The following is a 10033-nucleotide window of genomic DNA, read 5'->3' on the forward strand; positions in this document are numbered from 1 at the left end:
AAACTAGAAGCAACATTCAATATACGACGTAACACACTTTTTCTCTCAAAACAGGTTGGTTTTATCCAGGATTCCAATACACTATATTACTTCCTATTATTTTGGCTACAAAACCCTATTTTTTAACATCAACATCACACGACGGCCTTACGCCATACTACATCTACATCTACATCTGCATTTATACTCAGCAAGCCACCCAACGGTGTGTGGCGGAGGGCACTTTACGTGCCACTGTCATAACCCTCCTTTCATGTTCACTCGCGGAAAGAACGACTGCCGGAAAGCCTTCGTACGCGCTAGAATCTCTCTGATTTTACATTTGTGATCCCCTCGGGAGATATAAGGAGGGGGAAGCAATATATTTGATACATCATCCAGAAACGCACCCTCTCGAAACCTGGACAGCAAGCAACACCGCGATGCAGAGCGCCACTCTTGAAGAGTCTGCCACTTGAGTTTGCTGAACATCTCCGTAACGCTATCACGCTTACCAAATAACCATGTGATGAAACGTGCCGCTCTTCTTTGGATCTTCTCTATCTCCTCTGTCACCCCGACCTGGTACGGATTCCACACTGATGAGCAATACTCAAGTATAGGCCAAACGAGTGTTTTGTAAGCCACCTCCTTTGTTGATGGACTACATTTTCTAAGGACTCCCCCAATGAATCTCAACCTGGCACCCACCTTACCAACAATTAATTTTATATGTTAATTCCACTTCAAATCGTTCCGTGCGCATACTCCCAGATATTTTACAGAAGTAACTGCTACCAGTGTTTGTTCCGCTATCATATAATCATACAATAAAGGATCCTTCTTTCTATGTATTCGCAACACATTAGATTTGTCTATGTTAAGGGTCAGTTAACACTCCCTGCACCAAGTGCCTATCCGCTGCAGATCTTCCTGCATTTCGCTGCCATTTTCTAATGCTGCAACTTCTCTGTATACTACAGCATCATCCGCGAAAAGACCCATGGAACTCCCGACACTATCTACTAGGTCATCTATATATATTGTGAAAATCAATGGTCCCATAACACTCCCCTATGGTACGCCAGAGGTTACCTTAACGTATGTAGACGTCTCTCCGTTGAGAACAACATGCTGTGTTCTGTTTGCTAAAAACTTTTCAATCCAACCACACAGATGGACTGATATTCCGTAGGCTCTTACTTTGTTTATCAGGCGACAGTGAGGAACTGTATCGAACGCCTTCCGCAAGTAAAGGACAATCGCATCTACCTGGGAGCCTGTATCTAATATCTTCTGGGTCTCATTAACAAATAAAGCGAGTTGGGTCTCACACGATCGCTGTTTCCGGAATCCATGTTGATTCCTACACAGCAGATTCTGGGTTTCCAGAAGTGACATGATACGCGAGCAAAAAACATGTTCTAAAATTCTACAACAGATCGATGTCAGAGATATAGGCCTATAGTTTTGCGCATCTGCTCGACGACCCTTCTTGAAAACTGGGGCTACCTGTTTTCTTTTCCAATCCTTTGGAACCTTCCGATCCTCTAGAGACTTGCTGTACACGGCTGTTAGGAGGGGGGGGGGGGCAAGTTCTTTTCAGTATTCTGAGTAGAATCGAATTGGTATCCCGTCAGGTCCAGTGGACTTTCCTCTGTTGAGTGATTTCAGTTGCTTTTCTATTCCTTGGACACTTATTTCGATGTCAGCTCTTTTTTCGTTCATGCGAGGATTTAGAGAAGGAACTGCAGTGCGGTCTTCCTCTGTGGAAAAGCTTTGGAAAAAGGTCTTTAGTATTTCAGCTTTACGCGTGTCATCCTCTGTTTCAATGCCATCATCATCCCGGAGTGTCTGGATATGCTGTTTCGAGCCATTTACTGATTTAACGTAAGACCAGAACTTCCTAGGATTTTCTGTCAAGTCTGTACATAGAATTTTACTTTCGAATTCACTGAACGCTTCACGCATAGCCCTCCTCACGCTAACTTTGACATCATTTAGCTTCTGTTTGTCTGAGATGTTTTGGCTGCGTTTAAACTTGGAGTGAAGCTCTCTTTGCTTTCGCAGTAGTTTCCTAAATTTGTTGTTGTACCACGGTGGGTTTTTCCCGTCCCTCACAGTTTTACTCAGCACGTACCTGTCTAAAACGCATTTTACGATTGCCTTGAACTTTTTCCATAAACACTGAACATAGTCAGTGTCGGAACAGAAATTTTCGTTTTGATCTGTTAGGTAGTCTGAAATCTGCCTCCTATTACTCTTGCTAAACTGATAAACCTTCCTCCCTTTTTATATTCCTATTTACTTCCATATTCAGGGATGCTGCAAAGACCTTATGATCACTAATTCCCTGTTATGCGCTTACAGAGTCGAAAAGTTCGGGTCTGTTTGTTATCAGTACGTCCAAGATGTTATCTGCACGAGTCGGTTCTCTGTTTAATTGCTCGAGGTAATTTTCGGACAGTGCACTCAGTATAATGTCACTCGATGCTCTGTCCCTACCACTCGTCCTAAACATCTGAGTGCCCCAGTCTATATCTGGTAAATTGAAATCTCCACCTAAGACTATAATATGCTGAGGAAATTTATGGGAAATGTATTCCAGATTTCCTCTCAGTTGTTCTGCCACTAATGCTCTTGAGTCGGGAGGTCTGTAAAAGGAGCCAATTATTAACCTAGCTCTGTTGTTGAGTATAACATCCACCCATAATAATTGACAGGTAGTATCCACTTGTATTTCACTACAGGATAAACTATTACTAACAGCGACAAACACGCCACCACCGGTTGCATGCAATCTATCCTTTCTAAACACCGTCTGTGGCTTTATAAAAATTTCGTCAGAATTTATCTCTGGCTCCAGCCAGCTTTCCGTAGCTATAACTATTTCAGCTTCGGCGCTTTCTATCAGCGCTTGAAGTTCCGGAACTTTACCAACGCAGCTTCGACAGTTTACAATTACAATACCGACTGCTGCTTGGTCCCCGCATGTCCTGACTTTGCCCCTCACCCTTTGAGACTGTTGCCCTTTCTGAACTTGCCCGAGGCCATCTAACCTAAAAAAACCGCCCAGTCCACGCCACACAGCCCCTGCTACCCGTGTAGCCGACTGCTGAGTGTAGTGGAGAGCCGGTACGCCGACATGGTACAACTCTTCGACGTTGAAGTCAACATTTTAATGCACCAATAACCATCACAAGAACACCAATGGCAGTGGGCTTTCAGCCGTGTCACTGCTCGGACGGGCTCGCGCAGCTAGCAGCGTTCTCTTCAGGCGTGCTTGTTTACTCGCTAGTGCGCGGTCGTGCGTCTTTGTGTTGACTTACAGTAACAACCCGCCATGGCGTTATCTTATCTAAAAGCTATAATCAAACTCATGTGTAACGCATCCTACACAAGACCGAAGGCCCATGAAACAGAACGCGATGCACAGAGAACAGCAAGAGCTGATAGGCATCCATTTGTCTATTGCATACGGCAAAGTATACCTGAGACTGACTGACGAAGCGGCCTGTGGCAAACCTCCCTAAGGGGAGTCGGGAGTCGGAGGTGCCTATGCTGCCCATCTTAAAATCACTAAGTTTGAGGAACATTTATGAATAAACTACAAAATAGAAAAATTTGAATTTTTTTTACATATAGAGTGGTTTAGTATTGCAGTTATGACAGAGGGATTTTGGAGTATCTTTTCTAGTTTCCTTCCAATTTTTTTTTTAGTAATGACCCAATTTTTTTTACAAATAATTGCTTTATAATTAAAGTGAAATGAAACTACTGAACATATTGCCAAATGGCTGTGTTACAATGTACGTTTGACCACTAGGAGTGCTGCATAAAAATTTCATGTCTCTAGCTTGAGTGGATTTTGAGAAAATGTTCCTTATATTCGGAAAATTCTAATTTACTGGAAATGGCTATCAAAGTTTCTCAATACATTCCTGCACTATAGGATGGATTATCAGGGTCTTCTTCTTCATCCTCCAAAAGCTTCCTCTTCTGTCTTCTTTTCTGGCCTGTTGTTCCATCATACTTCATATGCCTTCTTTCTGCTCCTCTTATCCGTTCTCTGTCAATATTTCTTACTGCTCGTACAGTGTTCACCCCAGCTGTAAATCCTAATGCCTTCAGAACTTCACACTGTTCCCTTGGTTGTAGGTTGCTATTGCATCAGAAATGACAAAGTGTAGTGTTTTTATGCTTACAAACACCCTTTTAGGAATCACTTTCCAAATCAAATTGTTTACACTCTCATCAGGATTCTGCGTCTTTCCGTGTAGACGTTTGTGTAACAATTCTGGCTGTGCTAAGTCATGAAAAATTGGTTTTATTGAATTTATCACAGCTGCTGGCAAATCATGTTTGTGATCATAGTCCTTTTTTGCATTATATTTGCAGCAGGAATCTTTTGGACACAGGCTGTGTTGAGGGTATTCATTGGAAGAGGCAGTATGAAGGAACAAGGCCCACACTGCTTTTCGCAACTTGGTATTAGTGTTAATTTTCTTTTCCCTACGTTCTTCCTCTTCTTATATACACTGTTACTAAAACGTGGCATCGTAACCAGAACAACGCTTTACACAAGAAGTATAATACTACCAACAACAGGCGCAACAGTGAACTAATTCGAAACGGTAAACAGCAAAGAGACAATGTTCCGCGCTCTTAGCGCTTCATTTGTCACAGAAAACAATGTAGCCAACCTTTGCACACTCGCTGTATGCGTAACATAAGGCGCTGTATGCGTAACAGGCCGAGAAAATCGCAAGCAGTTCACCAGGAAGTCACGAGAGGGTGTTAGATGCATTCAGCGGCCGCCCATTTCCTCTGCAGGCGTGAAGGAAAATGGTAATAACTCCACTTCTAGAGCGAGTAGAACAATAATTCAAAGTTTACATTAAAAAGGAAGGTTCCAATTAATTTTCGGTAGCAAAAAAAAAAATCATAATTTTTTGGATTTGCCACCTCCGGCTCCTCTTAAACGATTTACCGACGGCTTCCGTTTCTGCCATTCTGACGGTAATGTGAGCAAGGTAGTAGTTGACCATGTTGGTCTGGGGTTGCGTAGCGTATGCATCTTTGAACTGTCATTCGAATCCCCGCCAACCTCCTCTCCTCATCTTTGACGCACCATATGGCACAGAAGGGAATTGGAATATCTTTGAAACGTACCTGTACTGAACAGGGTCCGCCAAGTACGCATAGAACTTAAGAGGCACGTTCCATCATATGTTTTCGTAGACAGTTGCCACGCAATTATTACAAACGATGGACGATAGAGGACTGCAGCCAGGAGGGTCATGTCCCATCTGAGTGTCTGCAGCGACGCTTTGTCCTGGTGCCCCACACTGAACTTTTCCAGCGACCCACGATGATCTCATTCTCGCTAACGTATCTGGAGGCGGCACGAAATGATGCAATGGATGATCAAAAACTGATACGATCTCAAGGCACTACGAGTTCTGTTGGAGATCCCGTACCGACAGCAAAGTCATCGCCGCCGAACAGTGAAGAATTTCTTGCAGCCTCTGCACATAGTGGCGGCGGTGGCTCCTGGCTGCCATCATTGTCAGGACTGGAAAAAGGGTTTCCCAAGGACCGCGTCGAGCCCCACCCTCTGATGGATGTTGACTCGTGAACCCACAAGCAAAAGTCACCCAAGAAGCACAGGAAGAGGCGATTGTCAGCTGAAGAACATGATGGGGATGTGATGCTGGAGGAAGATGACACAGTCGCAGCGTCTATCATTGCAATTGATTCTAGCAGCCTCATTCAGCAGCAGGCGACAGACGGTATAGAGCACTCGCCCGCTCTTTGTGGTCCTTCAAACAAAGTGCATTTGGTCGCTCAAATGGATGTGGGCACCTGTGAAAGTGTGCGAGCGGTCTCTTGCTTTATCAAAAATACAGTATGTGTCCAAGTGATGCTAAATGTTATTATCTTTACACGTAGAAAAGTATTATCTCCTCAACAATCTTCAGATCGTAAGCTACGCCCAAAATTTTTAAATATGAAATTAGTGAATTTACTCATGGAACTTTTGTTGCCTTAGTCTGCGCTCATTTTCAGAACTCAAATTAATCATCAGGTTACCAAATTTAATACGACTGCATTCTCAGTAGCTGGTGTATCCACGCATCACCACAATAAAGTACAGACAGTGAATGGCTGCGGGAGGATGAATGGAAAGAGTGGCGTATTTAAGTTTACAAAAATAGTGACAAGATTTTATTTACCTTTTAATTACTACAATCGAGCTAATAACCTTACAAAACAAACGACAACCATAAACCAGGAATGGAATCGTGCTTGATTGGCAAAGCATTCATTGGGGTAGAAACAGGTTCTCTCGTGAATTAATCCATTTTACAACGCAATCATATTTCTTTCACATGAATGAGCCCAATTCTATTCAAATGAATCAACTACGACCAGTTACACCACAAACTATGCTTCCCAGAGAACAGGAAGCTGTGAGTATCATTTAAAAACCTTATTCCGGTGCAGCAAAACTTTACCCTTTCTCCTTGACTGAAGAGGCAGCAGAAATCGGCATGCTGTAAGCGAGGGCTGAGCGCGGCGGCAGCTGTAATACGAGGGTTGTTTTTTAAGTTAGGGCCGTTCGTGCGTATAGTCCCGTAGTTCGCGCGGACGCCGCAACAAGCCACCGCGACACTTTCCGGCATCCTTCCCGTTCACACTGATGCAAGTTGCAGCTCTGTAGCTGACGTGTACGCATCGCTGTGCTACTTTATAGTGTTTACGATTATTGAATCGCCCGCCGCGTGTGAGATACGGTCAGTGATGCGTTTTTTGACCGCGAGAAGCCTATCAACAGCAGAAATTCATCGTCAGTTAACAGAAGTTTATGGCTTGAATGTAATGAGTGAAGGTAAAGTGCGTCAATGGGTTAGAGAGTTTAAAAATGGCCGTCAAAACGTCCATGACGAAGGACGGTCAGGCCGGCCCTCTGTGATCACTGATGATTTGGTGGCTGCAGTCGAAACAAAGATTCGTGAGGACAGACGATTCACAATTTCCACTCTTTCTTTGGAATTTCCACAAGGTTCAAGATCGGTTTTGTACAAAATTGTGTCTGAAAACCTAAACTTTAAGAGACTGTGTTCTCGGTGGGTACCCAGACTCCTCACAGAGGACCACAAAGGGAAGAGATTTGCCACATCATTGGACTTCTTGATTCGTTACGAGGAAGGAGGGGATGACATGTTGAGTCAAATTGTCACTGGAGATGAAACATGGGTATCCCATATCACTCCCGAAAGCTAGCGACAATCGATGGAATGGCGACACACAGCCTCACCCGTCAAGGTCAAAGCCAAACAGACGCTGTCAAAGCGCAAGATTATGGCAACTGTGTTCTGGGAACGGCGCGGTGTTTTGCTAGTGGACTTTATGCCACGAGGAACGACAATCAACTCAGATGCCTATTGTGCAACTCTAAAGAAGCTCCGCAGAGCAATTCAAAACAAAAGGCGCGGCATGCTGACAAAAGGAGTTTGGATCCTGCACGATAACGCTAGGCCTCACACCTCCCAAAAGACTCGGGATTTGATTGATTCTTTTGGCTGGGAAGTTTTGGACCATGCACCACACAGCCCCGACCTTGCTCCTAGCGATTTTCGCCTTTTCCGGTACCTGAAACACCATCTTGGCGGGCAGCGCTTCAATGACGACGATGAAGTGAAAGCGGCCGTGAACTCTTGGCTGTCGGAGCAGGCGGCCGAATTCTTTGAAGAGGGAATTAAAAACTTAGTTCTACGGTATGACAAGTGCTTAAATAAACAAGGCAACTATGTAGAAAAATAGGTAAAAGTGTGTAGAATCAGAAAATAAAAGTTTTTTTTTACAAAAGTATTTGTATCTTTTTTTTAAAATAAAAACGGCCCTTACTTAAAAAACAACCCTCGTATTTTGACGCGTCCATAAAAACTTGCAAACTACATTGTCTGACGTTCTCATTATTGGAACGTGAGAAACATCCGTATCAGAGCCCTGAAATCCCGGTAGATTCCAGTATGAGGTGCACCCATTCGCTGGCCTGGCCAACCAATATAACTCACTGGCACGACGGCACGAGCTGGAATTGTCAAACGTCAGTCGGCCGACTCGGACGAATACGTTCACCCTCATAACACACAATATGCCCGAGATCGTAAGCGGTTCTATTGTCAGTACAGTTGGAAATTGCCACTGGCTCTTAGTGCACCACATGCTGCAAGTCTCATCCACTAGAGAAAGGCCTGATGTTCTCCACCAGGGTAGGATTAGAAGATGAAAAAAACCAAAACATCACACTTTCCACCAACTCTCACACAGAAGCCGAATTAGCAGAAAAAAACCGCCTCCACATTGTACAAACCAATCGTACTGTCCTCCTGTCACTGAATCTTGCCTCTTAACTGTAATGCTGGCCTGGTAGCCAATCCAGACAGAGCACCAGGGTTCCCACGCCGCGGGAACAAGCCTCTGCTTTGTACGTCCTGAGTGAAGCCAATCAGCGACTGAGAAAAGAAGATTTTAGACTAACGGGGCATCGTTCTGACACTAAGCAAGGCCATGATTCGGCATTAAAAAAATAAAATAAAATAAAAATAATAATTAATAAATAAAAAATTAAAAAAAACCTAGATGAGACCACTGTATTTGTGGTCTTCAGTCCTGAGACTGGTTTGATGCAGCTCTCCATGCTTCTCTATCCTGTGCAAGCTTCTTCATCTCCCAGTACCTACTGCAACCTACATCCTTCTGAATCCGCTTGGTGTCTTCATCTCTTGGTCTCCCTCTACGATTTTTACCCTCCACGCTGCCTTCCAATGCTAAATTGGTGATCCCTTGATGCCTCAGAACATGTCCTACCAAACGATCCCTCCTTCTGGTCAAGTTGTGCCACGAACTTCTCTTCTCCCCAATCGTATTCAAGACTTCCTCATTAGTTACGTGATCTACCCATCTAATCTTCAGCATTCATCTGTAGCACCACATTTCGAAAGCTTCTATTCTCTTCTTGTCTAAGCTATTTATCGTCCATGTTTCACTTCCATACATGGCTACACTGCATGTGGGCTTAATAAAAATATTAATGCAAATAATTTTAAATTTTTTTTTTTTTTTTTTTTTGCTTTTGTAGCTGTCTGTCCGATTACGAAGTCTCGTAACGGTTGGCCCTGACTGTTATTGTTACGCAATCTGACTGCTTAGAACAATAACAAAGAATGAAATGGAAATTTTCATTAACACAGTTAATTAATTAAGCCCCCAGCAACTATAAAACCAACGCAACAACAAGCACAAGAGTAACTGTTCTGTGTGTGGGAGTGTGACTCAACGTACGCATCTGGCACGGTTCTTCTTCAACAACACAACAATTTTTAAATAACATTATACTGAATTAATTAAAGAAAATACAAATACCATAATTACTCAAGAGAACCACAATTACACTCTAATCCAAGAACCCAAGCCAGATGCTTTGTTGACTGAACCTGTAATGACACATTATTTAAAACATGGAAATAATGAAAAATAAATCAAGTTTCGTTACCTTCATATATTGACCAAAATCACTCTCATAATTACAATATATCTCCACACCGCCTCGCTATTACCACATCTGAACAAGAACCTTTCAGTATCACATCTCAGCAAGCACTCCCTACTAGCACATCTGAACACCAACTGACTACTACGAGTCCTGGACAAGCACTCCCTACTAGCACATCTGAACACCAACTGACTACTACGAGCTCTCCCCAAGCAGTGACCTCTAGCACATCTCAATAATGACAGCCCGTGGAGGCGGCGGAACAATGCTCTCTAGCGATCTCTGGCGCTGTGGCTCAGTGTAGCCACCTTTCATATGCCCCTCCTCCACGGCTAGAATTTGATGGTATTTTTGCCAGCATTGGTGGTGAAAATACCACCAAATTCGTCAAAAAAATACAGACAAAAATAAAAGATAATATTAATACGTAAATATCATATAACTAGATAAAATTTTGGCTTTGCACTGACCTTTCAATAACCTATTATATAG

The sequence above is a fragment of the Schistocerca nitens genome, chromosome 7 (assembly GCF_023898315.1).
Source record: "Schistocerca nitens isolate TAMUIC-IGC-003100 chromosome 7, iqSchNite1.1, whole genome shotgun sequence".
In the NCBI taxonomy this organism is placed as follows: Eukaryota; Metazoa; Arthropoda; class Insecta; order Orthoptera; family Acrididae; genus Schistocerca; species Schistocerca nitens.